The sequence below is a fragment of the Bufo gargarizans genome, chromosome 2, assembly GCF_014858855.1.
Source record: "Bufo gargarizans isolate SCDJY-AF-19 chromosome 2, ASM1485885v1, whole genome shotgun sequence".
Taxonomy (NCBI): domain Eukaryota; kingdom Metazoa; phylum Chordata; class Amphibia; order Anura; family Bufonidae; genus Bufo; species Bufo gargarizans.
The window spans coordinates 700,708,264-700,725,971 of NC_058081.1; the positions used below are offsets into that span (position 1 = coordinate 700,708,264).

The 17,708-nt window shown below is 46.6% G+C and overlaps 1 protein-coding gene across 4 annotated transcripts in view; it reads left to right on the top strand.

The window, feature by feature from the left end:
- Window positions 1-17,708, top strand: part of LOC122929023 (tyrosine-protein kinase STYK1-like) — a 75,207-nt gene that overhangs the window by 17,411 nt on the left and 40,088 nt on the right. The window contains exon 2 of one of the 4 annotated variants that reach the window (XM_044282428.1): window positions 7,537-7,581. The exons of 1 other annotated variant lie outside the window; for it this stretch is intronic. The gene's annotated coding sequence lies outside the window, so the exon portion shown is untranslated. Of the gene's footprint in view, window positions 1-983; window positions 1,399-6,386; window positions 6,515-7,536; window positions 7,582-17,708 lie in introns of those variants that run through there. 2 more of the 4 variants (XM_044282429.1, XM_044282427.1) reach the window with 2 other exon arrangements.

Sequence of the window (17,708 nt, forward strand, 5' to 3'; positions counted from 1 at the left end):
CCTGTACCTCATACCTCCTACAGTAGTACCACTATAGTACCGCCACCTCATCACAACAGAGAGGCACCCTGTACCTCGTACCTCCCTACAGTAATACCACTATAGTACTGTTACCTCAGTCACCACAGAGAGGCACCCTGTACCACATACCTCCTACAGTAATACCACTATAGTACCGCCACCTCATCACAACAGAGAGGCACCCTGTACCTCATACCTCCCTACAGTAATACCACTATAGTACCACCACCTCATCACAACAGAGAGGCATCCTGTACCTCATACCTCTCCGTGATACTATAGTACTACCACCTTAGTCATCGGAGAGGCAGCCTGTACCTCATGCCTCCCTACAGTAACAGTAATAACACTATAGTAGTGTAACCACAGAGAGGCACCCTGTACCTCATACCTCCTACAGTAATACCACTATAGTACCGCCACCTCATCACAACAGAGAGGCACCCTGTACCTCATACCTCCCTACAGTAATACCACTATAGTACCACCACCTCATCACAACAGAGAGGCACCCTGTACCTCATACCTCCTACAGTAGTACCACTATAGTACCGCCACCTCATCACAACAGAGAGGCACCCTGTACCTCGTACCTCCCTACAGTAATAACACTATAGTACTGTTACCTCAGTCACCACAGAGAGGCACCCTGTACCTCATACCTCCTGCAGTAATAATACTATAGAACATTCACAGCTGTCACCACAGTGAGAGAGGCACTCGTACTTATACCTGTCATCACACATTTAACAATCCATTTTAAACACCATAGCTACAGTGAGGCACTATGTACCTCATACCTCCCTTACTTTATTTTTAAATAAATAGACATTGGGTACTTCCTGCATACCCCATTGAATAATATATATACCCCAATCATTCCTTACAGCTGGAGACTATGTGCCTCATACCTCCCATCCCATACATCTCATTATTTCCAGTAGCTAATACCTCGCCCTGAACTTCTCCTCTGGTAACTCTGCCTATGGAAGTGTCAGGCATTGTGGTTCGTGGCCCTTCCCAGAGTCGTATGGGGAGTAACAGATTATATGGCAGGGGGAGGTATTCCTGTACCTCATACCTCAATGACTAGATTGTCCATATGTGGCTTACAATCTAATCCAAGCTTATATCCGTGGTCTTTGTTACTAGTGCCTCCTAGTGATGAGGCTGACAGTAGAGGTGGCAGGGTTAGCGGCTGAGTAACCTCCATAGCTGAGCGAGGAGCCGCGGTGAGTCATGTGTGCGCCTCATGTCTCTGCTTTCCCTGCCTGTCACTCAGGTTAAAGATCAACCAACAGCAATGTCATCCGATGTCACCGCGAGGCATAGAGAACCTCACACTGCAGGCAGACAGGTGAAGATGAGGCGCCACAGGTGAGGACGGGATCACACTGCAACATCAACCACAGGACAGCCTATACTGTGATTATATACAGGACGGGTGTAGGGGATACAGCCTGTAGTGTGATTATATACAGGACAGGTGTAGAGGATACAGCCTATAGCAGTGTTGGCGAACCTATGGCACGGGTGCCAGAGGTGGCACTCAGAGCCCTCTCTGTGGGCACCCGCACCCTGGAAAAAGTCTATGGTGTACCAATATGCCTTAGACTTTTCCTGCCATTCATCAGCGCAGGGCGCACTATGAACAGCACAGGCAGCGCACTGAATGCAGACAGGATATTATAGCTAAATGATAAAGTACATGGAAGATACTATACTGGACTGTAGTATTCAGGGTAAATTGCCGTGTTGGCACTTTACAATAATTAAGTGGGTTTTGGGTTACAGTTTGGGCACTCGGTCTTAAAAAGGTTCACCATCACTGGCCTATAGTGTGATTATATACAGGACAGGTGTAGGGGATACAGTCTATAGTGTGATTATATACAGGACAGGTGTAGGGGATACAGTCTATAGTGTGATTATATACAGGACAGGTGTAGAGGATACAGCCTATAGTGTGATTATATACAGGACAGGTGTAGGGGATACAGTCTATAGTGTGATTATATACAGGACAGGTGTAGGGGATACAGTCTATAGTGTGATTATATACAGGACAGGTGTAGGGGATACAGTCTATAGTGTGATTATATACAGGACAGGTGTAGGACATACAGTCTATAGTGTGATTATATACAGGACAGGTGTAGAGGATACAGTCTATAGTGTGTTTATATACAGGACAGGTGTAGGGCATACAGTCTATAGTGTGATTATATACAGAACAGGTGTAGGGGATACAGTCTATAGTGTGATTATATACAGGACAGGTGTAGGGGATACAGTCCTATAGTGTGATTATGTACAGGACGGGTGTAGAGGATACAGTCTATAGTGTTATTATACACAGGACGGGTGTAGAGGATACAGTCTATAGTGTTATTATACACAGGACGGGTGTAGAGGATATAGTCTATAGTGTGATTATATACAGGACAGGTGTAGAGGATACAGTCTATAGTGTGATTATATACAGGACAGGTGTAGAGGATACAGTCTATAGTGTGATTATATACAGGACGGATGTAGAGGATACAGTCTATAGAGTGATTATATACAGGACAGGTGTAGAGGATACAGTCTATAGTGTGATTATATACAGGTCAGGTGTAGGGGATACAGTTTCTAGTGTGATTATATACAGGACAGTTGTAGAGGATATAGTCTATAGTGTGATTATATACAGGGCAGGTGTAGGGGATACAGTCTATAGTGTGATTATATACAGGACAGATATACACTACGTGCAGAATTATTAGGCAAATGAGTATTTTGACCACATCATCCTCTTTATGCATGTTGTCTTACTCCAAGCTGTATAGGCTCGAAAGCCTACTACCAATTAAGCATATTAGGTGATGTGCATCTCTGTAATGAGAAGGGGTGTGGTCTAATGACATCAACACCCTATATCAGGTGTGCATAATTATTAGGCAACTTCCTTTCCTTTGGCAAAATGGGTCAAAAGAAGGACTTGACAGGCTCAGAAAAGTCAAAAATAGTGAGATATCTTGCAGAGGGATGCAGCACTCTTAAAATTGCAAAGCTTCTGAAGCGTGATCATCGAACAATCAAGCGTTTCATTCAAAATAGTCAACAGGGTCGCAAGAAGCGCGTGGAAAAACCAAGGCGCAAAATAACTGCCCATGAACTGAGAAAAGTCAAGCGTGCAGCTGCCAAGATGCCACTTGCCACCAGTTTGGCCATATTTCAGAGCTGCAACATCACTGGAGTGCCCAAAAGCACAAGGTGTGCAATACTCAGAGACATGGCCAAGGTAAGAAAGGCTGAAAGACGACCACCACTGAACAAGACACACAAGCTGAAACGTCAAGACTGGGCCAAGAAATATCTCAAGACTGATTTTTCTAAGGTTTTATGGACTGATGAAATGAGAGTGAGTCTTGATGGGCCAGATGATGGGCCCGTGGCTGGATTGGTAAAGGGCAGAGAGCTCCAGTCCGACTCAGACGCCAGCAAGGTGGAGGTGGAGTACTGGTTTGGGCTGGTATCATCAAAGATGAGTTTGTGGGGCCTTTTTGGGTTGAGGATGGAGTCAAGCTCAACTCCCAGTCCTACTGCCAGTTTCTGGAAGACACCTTCTTCAAGCAGTGGTACAGGAAGAAGTCTGCAAGGTAAGAAAAACATGATTTTCATGCAGGACAATGCTCCATCACACGCGTCCAAGTACTCCACAGCGTGGCTGGCAAGAAAGGGTATAAAAGAAGAAAATCTAATGACATGGCCTCCTTGTTCACCTGATCTGAACCCCATTGAGAACCTGTGGTCCATCATCAAATGTGAGATTTACAAGGAGGGAAAACAGTACACCTCTCTGAACAGTGTCTGGGAGGCTGTGGTTGCTGCTGCACGCAATGTTGATGGTGAACAGATCAAAACACTGAGAGAATCCATGGATGGCAGGCTTTTGAGTGTCCTTGCAAAGAAAGGTGGCTATATTGGTCACTGATTTGTTTTTGTTTTGTTTTTGAATGTCAGAAATGTATATTTGTGAATGTTGAGATGTTATATTGGTTTCACTGGTAAAAATAAATAATTGAAATGGGTATATATTTGTTTTTTATTAAGTTGCCTAATAATTATGCACAGTAATAGTCATCTGCACACACAGATATCCCCCTAAAATAGCTAAAACTAAAAACAAACTAAAAACTACTTCCAAAAATATTCAGCTTTGATATTAATGAGTTTTTTGGGTTCATTGAGAACATGGTTGTTGTTCAATAATAAAATTAATCCTCAAAAATACAACTTGCCTAATAATTCTGCACTCCCTGTAGGGGATACAGTCTATAGTGTGATTATATACAGGACAGGTGTAGGGGATACAGTCTATAGTGTGATTATATACAGGACAGGTGTAGGGGATACAGTCTATAGTGTGATTATATACAGGACAGGTGTAGGGGAAACAGTCTATAGTGTGATTATATACAGGACAGGTGTGGAGGATACAGTCTATAGTGTGATTCTATACAGGACAGGTGTATGGGATACAGTCTATAGTGTGATTATATACAGGACAGGTGTAGGGGATACAGTCTCTAGTGTGATTATATACAGGACAGGTGTAGAGGATACACCCTATAGCAGTGATGACTAACCTTGGCACTCCAGCTGTGGTGAAACTACGAATCCCAGCATGCTCCATTTATTTCTACAGAGTTCTGAGAGCAGCCAAGCAAGGGGGGCATCTTGGGAGTTGTAGTTTTACCACAGCTGGAGTGCCAAGGTTAGCCATCACTGCCCTATAATGTGATTATATACAGGACAGGTGTAGAGGATACAGTTTCTAGTGTGATTATATACAGGACAGGTGTAGAGGATACAGTCTATAGTGTGATTATATACAGGACAGGTGTAGGAGATACAATCTATAGTGTGATTATATACAGGACAGGTGTAGGGGATACAGCCTATAGTGTGATTATATACAGGACAGGTGTAGGTGATAGTCTATAGTGTGATTATATACAGGACGGGTGTAGGGGATACAGCCTATAGTGTGATTATATACAGGACAGGTGTAGGTGATAGTCTATAGTGTGATTATATACAGGACGGGTGTAGGGGATACAATCTATAGTGTGATTATATACAGGACAGGTGTAGGGGATACAGTCTATAGTGTGATTATATACAGGACGGGTGTAGAGGATACAGTCTATAGTGTGATTATATACAGGACAGGTGTAGGGGATACAGTCTATAGTGTGATTATATACAGGACGGGTGTAGAGGATACAGTCTATAGTGTGATTATATACAGGACATGTGTAGGGGATACAGTCTATAGTGTGATTATATACAGGACAGGTGTAGGACATACAGTCTATAGTGTGATTATATACAGGACAGGTTTAGGGGATACAGCCTATAGTGTGATTATTTACAGGACATGTGTAGGGCATACAGTCTGTAGTGTGATTATATACAGGACAGGTGTAGGGGATACAGTCTATAGTGTGATTATATACAGGATGGGTATAGGGGATACAGTCCTATAGTGTGATTATATACAGGGCGGGTGTAGAGTATATAGTGTGATTATATACAGGATGGGTGTAGGGTATATATTCTATAGTGTGATTATGTACAGCCCAGGTTTAGGGCATACAGTCTGTAGAGTGATTATATACAGGACAGGTGTAGGTTATACAGACTATAGTGTGATTATATAAAGGACGGGTGTAGGGGATACAGTCTATAGTGTGATTATAAACAGGACGGGTGTAGGGGATACAGTCTATAGAGTGATTATATACAGAACAGGTGTAGGTTATACAGCCTATAGTGTGATTATATACAGTATGGGTGTAGGGGATACAGTTTATATTGTGATTATATACAGTACGAGTGTAGAGGATACAGTCTGTAGTTGATAATATACTGGACGGGTGTACGGAACATCATCCATGTTGTCATGTATGTAGGGGACACAGTTAGTATTGTCCTATATAGGACGGATGTTGATTTCTATATGAGTGCAAGTTTGCTACTAATAGGCATGCACAGATATAGTAGGTACATACGCCTTCAAGGCAGGACAGGTGTATGGGACATAGTCCATAGTGTCATCATATATACAGGATGGGTATAGTGGATACAGTTTATAATGTCATATACTAGACAGATGTTACTAATTTACTACTAATAGGCGTGCACAGATATAGTAGGTACATACGCCTTCCGAGATAGGTGTAGGGGTGCACACCTCCTTTTAGTCAGTCGGGGCAGAAGCAGGTGGTAGGTTTGTATTGTTAGGAGGAAGTTGTGTGTCAGCCGCTCGCTTTTGTTCAAACACAATCGGCTCCTGAGCTGTGCGGTGCCGCTGTAAACATTATACCTCCGGGAGTGCTGCAATCTTCCTCTGGCCGGAGGGGAGGCAGCAGGCATCTTGCAGTCCACCTTCTTTCCACCCACCTACTCCATGTCCAACGAGGGCAGGATGATGCAAAGAACAGTAAGTATCAGGGTGCATGTGATTTCTGTACCGAAGGCGGGGTTTATGGAGAGTTGTGTACAGCAATGTGCACCCGTCACCTTATAGGATATTACAGGTCACCCTTGTGGATGTTATACAGCCATGTGTCCATCAGATGTGGTCCTTGTAGATGTTAGAGAAGTCGTAGAGGTGGGATTGTATTAAACCTCTGTTCAACCGTCCCTGTCCTGAGGAACTTACAATCTATAGAATAAAATGTCCAGCTCGGGGTAGTAGGCAGATCATGTACCCTAAAAATGATCCATAATGAAAGGGGTTAAGTGCAGCAGGCAGAGAGCTGGCAGCCCCGCACAACCCGGTGACGTACAGCACTGTGTACATTGACTGACTGAGAAAACACAGTCTTATAACACGGGTGCTGCAGGGTGCAGATACCCCAAGATAGGGGCAGATGTCTCTAATACCCCCTATACCTGTGAAGATACCGCCAGGCACCGCACCCTCGACTCCAGGTAACTGCACAGCTGTTAGGAGCTGTACAGGAAGAGAGAGGGGTGACTGGTATAATAGGGGGGTTCTCACCTACTCCATAGTCCAGAAACATGGGCACGGGACTGGGAGACAAAGTTCAGGAACCAGGGAGAGAACTGGAGCCGTAAACAGAACTCTAATCAGGCCCAAGGAGAGATGAGACGCTAAACTAACACTGGGCTGAACCAGGGAAACGCTGTGTTCACCTGTGGCTGTAATGCAATTAGTATAGATTCCGGGATTTATCCATCTCCTCCCCAGTTTCCCTGGGAAGCCCAGGGCCGCTGTCACCATGTTAGTGGCAAAATGTGTGTGTAAACGCGTAATATGTTTCAAAAAAGCTTTCCATAGGAAATTTGGATCATAGGTCACACAGGTGCATATTTTTGGCCTCCATTCTTAAAAAACACGACACGAAGGGTCGTGTCGCTTTTTCGAAGTGTTCAGGAAGCAGATTTTTCAAAAATGCCCTCCAAAGACACTTTTTCTATTTGGTATGTTTTTTGCAGTCATTTACCCTGCAAAGATTATTGGGGACCGGACATATTCATGGGGTGAGTGTCTTGTTGTCGGGCGACCTGGGGGGGATCCCTGACCAGACCTAAGCATGTTATTAGTATTACTGTATGAAGGGGTCCGGGCCCTCCATCACAGCCGCATGTTATTAGTATTACTCTATGGAGGGGTCCGGGCCCTCCATCACAGCCGCATGTTATTAGTATTACTCTATGAAGGGGTCCGGGCCCTCCATCACAGCCGCATGTTATTAGTAGTACTCTATGGAGGGGTCCGGGCCTCCATCACAGCCGCATGTTATTAGTATTACTGTATGAAGGGGTCCGGACCTCCATCACAGCCGCATGTTATTAGTATTACTGTATGAAGGGGTCCGGGCCCTCCATCACAGCCGCATGTTATTAGTATTTCTGTATGAAGGGGTCCGGACCTCCATCACAGCCGCATGTTATTAGTATTACTCTATGGAGGGGTCCGGACCTCCATCACAGCCGCATGTTATTAGTATTTCTGTATGAAGGGGTCCGGACCTCCATCACAGCCGCATTTTATTAGTATACTCTATGGAGGGGTCCGGACCTCCCTCACAGGTACTCTATGGAGGGGTCCGGACCTCCATCACAGCCGCATGTTATTAGTATTTCTGTATGGAGGGGTCCGGGACCTCCATCACAGCCGCATGTTATTAGTATTACTCTATGGAGGGGTCCGGACCTCCATCACAGCCGCATGTTATTAGTATTACTCTATGGAGGGGTCCGGACCTCCATCACAGCCGCATGTTATTAGTATTTCTGTATGGAGGGGTCCGGACCTCCATCACAGCCGCATGTTATTAGTATTTCTGTATGGAGGGGTCCGGACCTCCATCACAGCCGCATGTTATTAGTATTACTCTATGGAGGGGTCCGGGCCTCCATCACAGCCGCATGTTATTAGTATTACTCTATGGAGGGGTCCGGGCCTCCATCACAGCCGCATGTTATTAGTACAGTGATCCCTCAAGATACAATAGCTTCAGGATACAATATTTTCAACATACAATGGTCTTTTCTAAGTTGAAACCAGACTCAACATATAATGTCTCAGACTCAGATCCAACCAATCAAGGCCACTTCCTCTGGTACAATAACTGTATTATTTCATAGTTAGCACTTATTCCTGACTGTTAGGCTGGGTTCACACGGGGAAAAGGTGCGGGTGCGTTGTGGGAACACGCGCAATTTTTCAGCACGAGTGCAAAACATTGTAATGCGTTTTGCACGCGCGTGAGAAAAATCGGCATGTTTGGTACAAAAACCGGTAGATTGTATTATTTTCCCTTATAACTTGGTTATAAGGGAAAATAATAGCATTCTGAATACAGAATGCATAGTACAATAGGGCTGGAGGGGTTAAAAAAATAAATAAATGTAACTTACCTTAATCCACTTGTTCGCGCAGCCGGCATCTCTTCTGTCTTCTTCTTTGCTGTGTTCAGGAAAAGGACCTGTGGTGACATCACTCCGGTCATCACATGGTCCATCACATGATCCATCACCACGGTAAAAGATCATGTGATGGACCATGTGATGACCGGAGTGACGTCACCACAGGTCCTTTTCCTGTACACAGCAAAGAAGAAGACAGAAGAGATGCCGGCTGCGCGATCAAGTGGATTAAGGTGAGTAAAATGTTTTTAATTTTTTTTTTAACCCCTCCAGCACTATTGTACTATGCATTCTGTATTCAGAATGCTATTATTTTCCCTTATAACCATGTTATAAGGGAAAATAATAATGATCGGGTCTCCATCCTGATCGTCTCCTAGCAACCGTGCGTGAAAATCGCACCGCATCCGCACTTGCTTGCGATTTACACTCGGCCCCATTCACTTCTATGGGGCGTGCGTTGCGTGATAAACGCACAATATAGAGCATGCTGCGATTTTCACGCAACGCATAAGGGATGAGTGAAAATCACAGCTCGTGTGCACAGCCCCATAGAAATGAATGGGTTCGGATTCAGTGCGGGTGCAATGCGTTCGCCTCCCGCATTGCACCCGCGTGGAAATCTCACCCGTGTGAACTCAGTCTTATATGTAAGGACTTGTTTTATCTGTACTAGTTATCTGCTTATTTTTCTTAAAGGGATTCTGTCACCAGGTTTGGGGCTATAGAGCTGCGGACATGCACGGATTTTATAGATATGTAAATGAGTGTTGAATGTGTCCAAGAGGCTGTACGAATCTTACTTGTGCCCAGCCGCGCCCGCCTGTGAAGGAGCCCAGCACCGCCTATGTCTCCTCCTTTCATCAACGATAGATAGCCGTAATCTCGTGATGCGCGAGCTCGCGCATGCGCATTGCCGGTATGGTGTTCCTTCCCTGTGCTGGCATCAGCCTCAGGGAAAGAACTGCGCATGCGCGAGCTCACGCATCGCGAGATTACGGCTATCTATCGTTGATGAAAGGAGGAGACATTGGCGGTGCTGGGCTCCTTCACAGGCGGGCGCGGCTGGGCACAAGTAAGATTCGTACAGCCTCTTGGACACATTCAACACTCATTTACATATCTATAAAATCATTTTTTAAAGACATTAAAACCACACAGCCCTATAGGACACATATATTGCGGACATGCTAGCGCGATCTAGCCGTGCATGTCCGCAGCTCTATAGCCCCAAACCCGGTGACAGAATCCATTTGAATCTTCATTTTCTCTTATCTTAGATGACATTTTGGAACCGATTACTCAACTTACAATGGTTTCAACATACAATGGTCGTCCTGAAACCAATTTATATTGTATCTTGAGGGACCACTGTATTACTGTATGAAGGAGTCTGGGCTCCTCCCAGTAATATATGCTAGATCTGTGTGTCCAGAATGCTGCTGCCTTCCCCTTGCCCAGTGGAAAACAACCATTAATTGAGCTCATTGCCACCAACATGTTTATAACTTTGACTATAATATTGACTCATTGTGAAGCCCCCTGCATTCACCAGTCTCCTAGCATTCATCAGGGTAGTATCTTTCGATGTCTCTGCCCCTCTCTGCTGTTCTTTTATGGAAGAGGGGGAGATATTTACAGCCTGTACCGCACATGTGACCTGGAGATCTTGTACTTTGAGCTCTTTCATAATGGAAAATCTCTTGTAGATGAAAGCATCTGATAACAGAGGGTCTGCTGTCGTTGTCCATGGTGAGTAAGCAAAGGACAACGCCGATCTGCAGCCTTATGTGTGTAAGCCATCACCAATCGCAAACGCAAAGCAACGTGCTAATGGTGGAAGCGATTGGAAATGGAGCGAAGATGCTAAATGTCATTGTAGTGCCTGAATTGTGAGCATACACTCCCACCACCATCATCAGCATCCAAACAATATGTAATAAAGCGCAGGTGCACATCACCATGAGACATGCAAAAGCAAACAAACAGTATATGTAGCAGAACCCTGCTCAGAGACACATGGAAACATGACATTACTGCTATACTTACAATATACAAAAGTTTGAAGGTGTCTGCACTAGGGCTGCAGCTAACGATTATTTGAATAATCGATTAGTTGCCGATTAATTTCTACGATTAATCGATTAATCGGGAAAAACGACAAAATTACAAAACAGAGAGGTTTATATGATCTTACTTGAAAAATGATGTTCAAAGGCCATATTAAAACAAATTGTGGACCACACTATTATGGGGGATCTGTGGACGACACTATTATGGGGGATCTGTGGACGACACTTATGGGGGATCTGTGGACGACACTATTATGGGGGATCTGTGGACGGCGCAGTTATGGAGAGGGGGATCTGTGGACGGCGTAGTTATGGAGAGGGGGATCTGTGGACGGCGTAGTTATGGAGAGGGGGATCTGTGGACGGCGTAGTTATGGAGAGGGGGATCTGTGGACGGCGTAGTTATGGAGAGGGGGATCTGTGGACGGCGTAGTTATGGAGAGGGGGATCTGTGGACGGCGTAGTTATGGAGAGGGGGATCTGTGGACGGCGTAGTTATGGAGAGGGGGATCTGTGGACGGCGTAGTTATGGAGAGGGGGATCTGTGGGTGGCGCAGTTATGGAGAGGGGGATCTGTGGGTGGTGCAGTTATGGAGAGGGGGATCTGTGGGTGGCGCAGTTATGGAGAGGGGGATCTGTGGGTGGCGCAGTTATGGAGAGGGGGATCTGTGGGTGGCGCTGTTATGGAGAGGGGGATCTGTGGACGGCGTAGTTATGGAGAGGGGGATCTGTGGGTGGCGCAGTTATGGAGAGGGGGATCTGTGGGTGGCGCAGTTATGGAGAGGGGGATCTGTGGGTGGCGCAGTTATGGAGAGGGGGATCTGTGGGTGGCGCAGTTATGGAGAGGGGGAACTGTGGATGGCGCTGTTATGGAGAGGGGGATCTGTTGGTGGCGCAGTTATGGAGAGGGGGATCTGTGGGTGGCGCTGTTATGGAGAGGGGGATATGTGCACTGTTATGGGCATAACAGTGCACAGATCCCTTTCCTCATAACAGTGCACAGATCCCCCTTCCCATAGCAGTGCCATACACAGACCCCTCCTCCTCCCCATAGCAGTGCATAAGGGATGAGTGAAAATCACAGCTCGTGTGCACAGCCCCATAGAAATGAATGGGTTCGGATTCAGTGCGGGTGCAATGCGTTCGCCTCCCGCATTGCACCCGCGTGGAAATCTCACCCGTGTGAACTCAGTCTTATATGTAAGGACTTGTTTTATCTGTACTAGTTATCTGCTTATTTTCTTAAAGGGATTCTGTCACCAGGTTTGGGGCTATAGAGCTGCGGACATGCACGGATTTTATAGATATGTAAATGAGTGTTGAATGTGTCCAAGAGGCTGTACGAATCTTACTTGTGCCCAGCCACGCCCGCCTGTGAAGGAGCCCAGCACCGCCTATGTCTCCTCCTTTCATCAACGATAGATAGCCGTAATCTCGCGATGCGCGAGCTCGCGCATGCGCATTGCCGGTATGGTGTTCCTTCCCTGTGCTGGCATCAGCCTCAGGGAAAGAACTGCGCATGCGCGAGCTCGCGGCTATCTATCGTCGATTAAAGGAGGAGACATTGGCGGTGCTGGGCTCCTTCACAGGCGGGCGTGGCTGGGCACAAGTAAGATTCGAACAGCCCCTTGGACACATTCAACACTCATTTACATATCTATAAAATCCTTTTTTAAAGACATTAAAACCACACAGCCCTATAGGACACATATATTGCGGACATGCTAGCGGTGATCTAGCCGTGCATGTCCGCAGCTCTATAGCCCCAAACCCGGTGACAGAATCCCTTTAAATCTTCATTTTCTCTTATCTTAGATGACATTTTGGAACCGATTACTCAACTTACAATGGTTTCAACATACAATGGTCGTCCTGAAACCAATTTATATTGTATCTTGAGGGACCACTGTATTACTGTATGAAGGAGTCTGGGCTCCTCCCAGTAATATATGCTAGATCTGTGTGTCCAGAATGCTGCTGCCTTCCCCTTGCCCAGTGGAAAATAACCATTAATTGAGCTCATTGCCACCAACATGTTTATAACTTTGACTATAATATTGACTCATTGTGAAGCCCCCTGCATTCACCAGTCTCCTAGCATTCATCAGGGTAGTATCTTTCGATGTCTCTGCCCCTCTCTGTTGTTCTTTTATGGAAGAGGGGGAGATATTTACAGCCTGTACCGCACATGTGACCTGGAGATCTTGTACTTTGAGCTCTTTCATAATGGAAAATCTCTTGTAGATGAAAGCATCTGATAACAGAGGGTCTGCTGTCGTTGTCCATGGTGAGTAAGCAAAGGACAACGCCGATCTGCAGCCTTATGTGTGTAAGCCATCACCAGTCGCAAACGCAAAGCAACGTGCTAATGGTGGAAGCGATTGGAAATGGAGCGAAGATGCTAAATGTCATTGTAGTGCCTGAATTGTGAGCATACACTCCCACCACCATCATCAGCATCCAAACAATATGTAATAAAGCGCAGGTGCACATCACCATGAGACATGCAAAAGCAAACAAACAGTATATGTAGCAGAACCCTGCTCAGAGACACATGGAAACATGACATTACTGCTATACTTACAATATACAAAAGTTTGAAGGTGTCTGCACTAGGGCTGCAGCTAACGATTATTTGAATAATCGATTAGTTGCCGATTAATTTCTACGATTAATCGATTAATCGGGAAAAACGACAAAATTACAAAACAGAGAGGTTTATATGATCTTACTTGAAAAATGATGTTCAAAGGCCATATTAAAACAAATTGTGGACCACACTATTATGGGGGATCTGTGGACGACACTATTATGGGGGATCTGTGGACGACACTTATGGGGGATCTGTGGACGACACTATTATGGGGGATCTGTGGACGGCGCAGTTATGGAGAGGGGGATCTGTGGACGGCGTAGTTATGGAGAGGGGGATCTGTGGACGGCGTAGTTATGGAGAGGGGGATCTGTGGACGGCGTAGTTATGGAGAGGGGGATCTGTGGACGGCGTAGTTATGGAGAGGGGGATCTGTGGACGGCGTAGTTATGGAGAGGGGGATCTGTGGACGGCGTAGTTATGGAGAGGGGGATCTGTGGACGGCGTAGTTATGGAGAGGGGGATCTGTGGACGGCGTAGTTATGGAGAGGGGGATCTGTGGGTGGCGCAGTTATGGAGAGGGGGATCTGTGGGTGGTGCAGTTATGGAGAGGGGGATCTGTGGGTGGCGCAGTTATGGAGAGGGGATCTGTGGGTGGCGCAGTTATGGAGAGGGGGATCTGTGGGTGGCGCTGTTATGGAGAGGGGGATCTGTGGACGGCGTAGTTATGGAGAGGGGGATCTGTGGGTGGCGCAGTTATGGAGAGGGGGATCTGTGGGTGGCGCAGTTATGGAGAGGGGGATCTGTGGGTGGCGCAGTTATGGAGAGGGGGATCTGTGGGTGGCGCAGTTATGGAGAGGGGGAACTGTGGATGGCGCTGTTATGGAGAGGGGGATCTGTTGGTGGCGCAGTTATGGAGAGGGGGATCTGTGGGTGGCGCTGTTATGGAGAGGGGGATATGTGCACTGTTATGGGCATAACAGTGCACAGATCCCTTTCCTCATAACAGTGCACAGATCCCCCTTCCCATAGCAGTGCCATACACAGACCCCTCCTCCTCCCCATAGCAGTGCATAAGGGATGAGTGAAAATCACAGCTCGTGTGCACAGCCCCATAGAAATGAATGGGTTCGGATTCAGTGCGGGTGCAATGCGTTCGCCTCCCGCATTGCACCCGCGTGGAAATCTCACCCGTGTGAACTCAGTCTTATATGTAAGGACTTGTTTTATCTGTACTAGTTATCTGCTTATTTTTCTTAAAGGGATTCTGTCACCAGGTTTGGGGCTATAGAGCTGCGGACATGCACGGATTTTATAGATATGTAAATGAGTGTTGAATGTGTCCAAGAGGCTGTACGAATCTTACTTGTGCCCAGCCGCGCCCGCCTGTGAAGGAGCCCAGCACCGCCTATGTCTCCTCCTTTCATCAACGATAGATAGCCGTAATCTCGCGATGCGCGAGCTCGCGCATGCGCATTGCCGGTATGGTGTTCCTTCCCTGTGCTGGCATCAGCCTCAGGGAAAGAACTGCGCATGCGCGAGCTCGCGGCTATCTATCGTCGATTAAAGGAGGAGACATTGGCGGTGCTGGGCTCCTTCACAGGCGGGCGTGGCTGGGCACAAGTAAGATTCGAACAGCCCCTTGGACACATTCAACACTCATTTACATATCTATAAAATCCTTTTTTAAAGACATTAAAACCACACAGCCCTATAGGACACATATATTGCGGACATGCTAGCGGTGATCTAGCCGTGCATGTCCGCAGCTCTATAGCCCCAAACCCGGTGACAGAATCCCTTTAAATCTTCATTTTCTCTTATCTTAGATGACATTTTGGAACCGATTACTCAACTTACAATGGTTTCAACATACAATGGTCGTCCTGAAACCAATTTATATTGTATCTTGAGGGACCACTGTATTACTGTATGAAGGAGTCTGGGCTCCTCCCAGTAATATATGCTAGATCTGTGTGTCCAGAATGCTGCTGCCTTCCCCTTGCCCAGTGGAAAATAACCATTAATTGAGCTCATTGCCACCAACATGTTTATAACTTTGACTATAATATTGACTCATTGTGAAGCCCCCTGCATTCACCAGTCTCCTAGCATTCATCAGGGTAGTATCTTTCGATGTCTCTGCCCCTCTCTGTTGTTCTTTTATGGAAGAGGGGGAGATATTTACAGCCTGTACCGCACATGTGACCTGGAGATCTTGTACTTTGAGCTCTTTCATAATGGAAAATCTCTTGTAGATGAAAGCATCTGATAACAGAGGGTCTGCTGTCGTTGTCCATGGTGAGTAAGCAAAGGACAACGCCGATCTGCAGCCTTATGTGTGTAAGCCATCACCAGTCGCAAACGCAAAGCAACGTGCTAATGGTGGAAGCGATTGGAAATGGAGCGAAGATGCTAAATGTCATTGTAGTGCCTGAATTGTGAGCATACACTCCCACCACCATCATCAGCATCCAAACAATATGTAATAAAGCGCAGGTGCACATCACCATGAGACATGCAAAAGCAAACAAACAGTATATGTAGCAGAACCCTGCTCAGAGACACATGGAAACATGACATTACTGCTATACTTACAATATACAAAAGTTTGAAGGTGTCTGCACTAGGGCTGCAGCTAACGATTATTTGAATAATCGATTAGTTGCCGATTAATTTCTACGATTAATCGATTAATCGGGAAAAACGACAAAATTACAAAACAGAGAGGTTTATATGATCTTACTTGAAAAATGATGTTCAAAGGCCATATTAAAACAAATTGTGGACCACACTATTATGGGGGATCTGTGGACGACACTATTATGGGGGATCTGTGGACGACACTATTATGGGGGATCTGTGGACGACACTATTATGGGGGATCTGTGGACGGACACTATTATGGGGGATCTGTGGACGACACTATTATGGGGGATCTGTGGACGGCGTCAGTTATGGAGAGGGGGATCTGTGGACGGCGTAGTTATGGAGAGGGGGATCTGTGGACGGCGTAGTTATGGAGAGGGGGATCTGTGGACGGCGTAGTTATGGAGAGGGGGATCTGTGGACGGCGTAGTTATGGAGAGGGGGATCTGTGGACGGCGTAGTTATGGAGAGGGGGATCTGTGGACGGCGTAGTTATGGAGAGGGGGATCTGTGGACGGCGTAGTTATGGAGAGGGGGATCTGTGGGTGGCGCAGTTATGGAGAGGGGGATCTGTGGGTGGTGCAGTTATGGAGAGGGGGATCTGTGGGTGGCGCAGTTATGGAGAGGGGGATCTGTGGGTGGCGCAGTTATGGAGAGGGGGATCTGTGGGTGGCGCTGTTATGGAGAGGGGGATCTGTGGACGGCGTAGTTATGGAGAGGGGGATCTGTGGGTGGCGCAGTTATGGAGAGGGGGATCTGTGGGTGGCGCAGTTATGGAGAGGGGGATCTGTGGGTGGCGCAGTTATGGAGAGGGGGATCTGTGGGTGGCGCAGTTATGGAGAGGGGGAACTGTGGATGGCGCTGTTATGGAGAGGGGGATCTGTTGGTGGCGCAGTTATGGAGAGGGGGATCTGTGGGTGGCGCTGTTATGGAGAGGGGGATATGTGCACTGTTATGGGCATAACAGTGCACAGATCCCTTTCCTCATAACAGTGCACAGATCCCCCTTCCCATAGCAGTGCCATACACAGACCCCTCCTCCTCCCCATAGCAGTGCATAAGGGATGAGTGAAAATCACAGCTCGTGTGCACAGCCCCATAGAAATGAATGGGTTCGGATTCAGTGCGGGTGCAATGCGTTCGCCTCCCGCATTGCACCCGCGTGGAAATCTCACCCGTGTGAACTCAGTCTTATATGTAAGGACTTGTTTTATCTGTACTAGTTATCTGCTTATTTTTCTTAAAGGGATTCTGTCACCAGGTTTGGGGCTATAGAGCTGCGGACATGCACGGATTTTATAGATATGTAAATGAGTGTTGAATGTGTCCAAGAGGCTGTACGAATCTTACTTGTGCCCAGCCACGCCCGCCTGTGAAGGAGCCCAGCACCGCCTATGTCTCCTCCTTTCATCAACGATAGA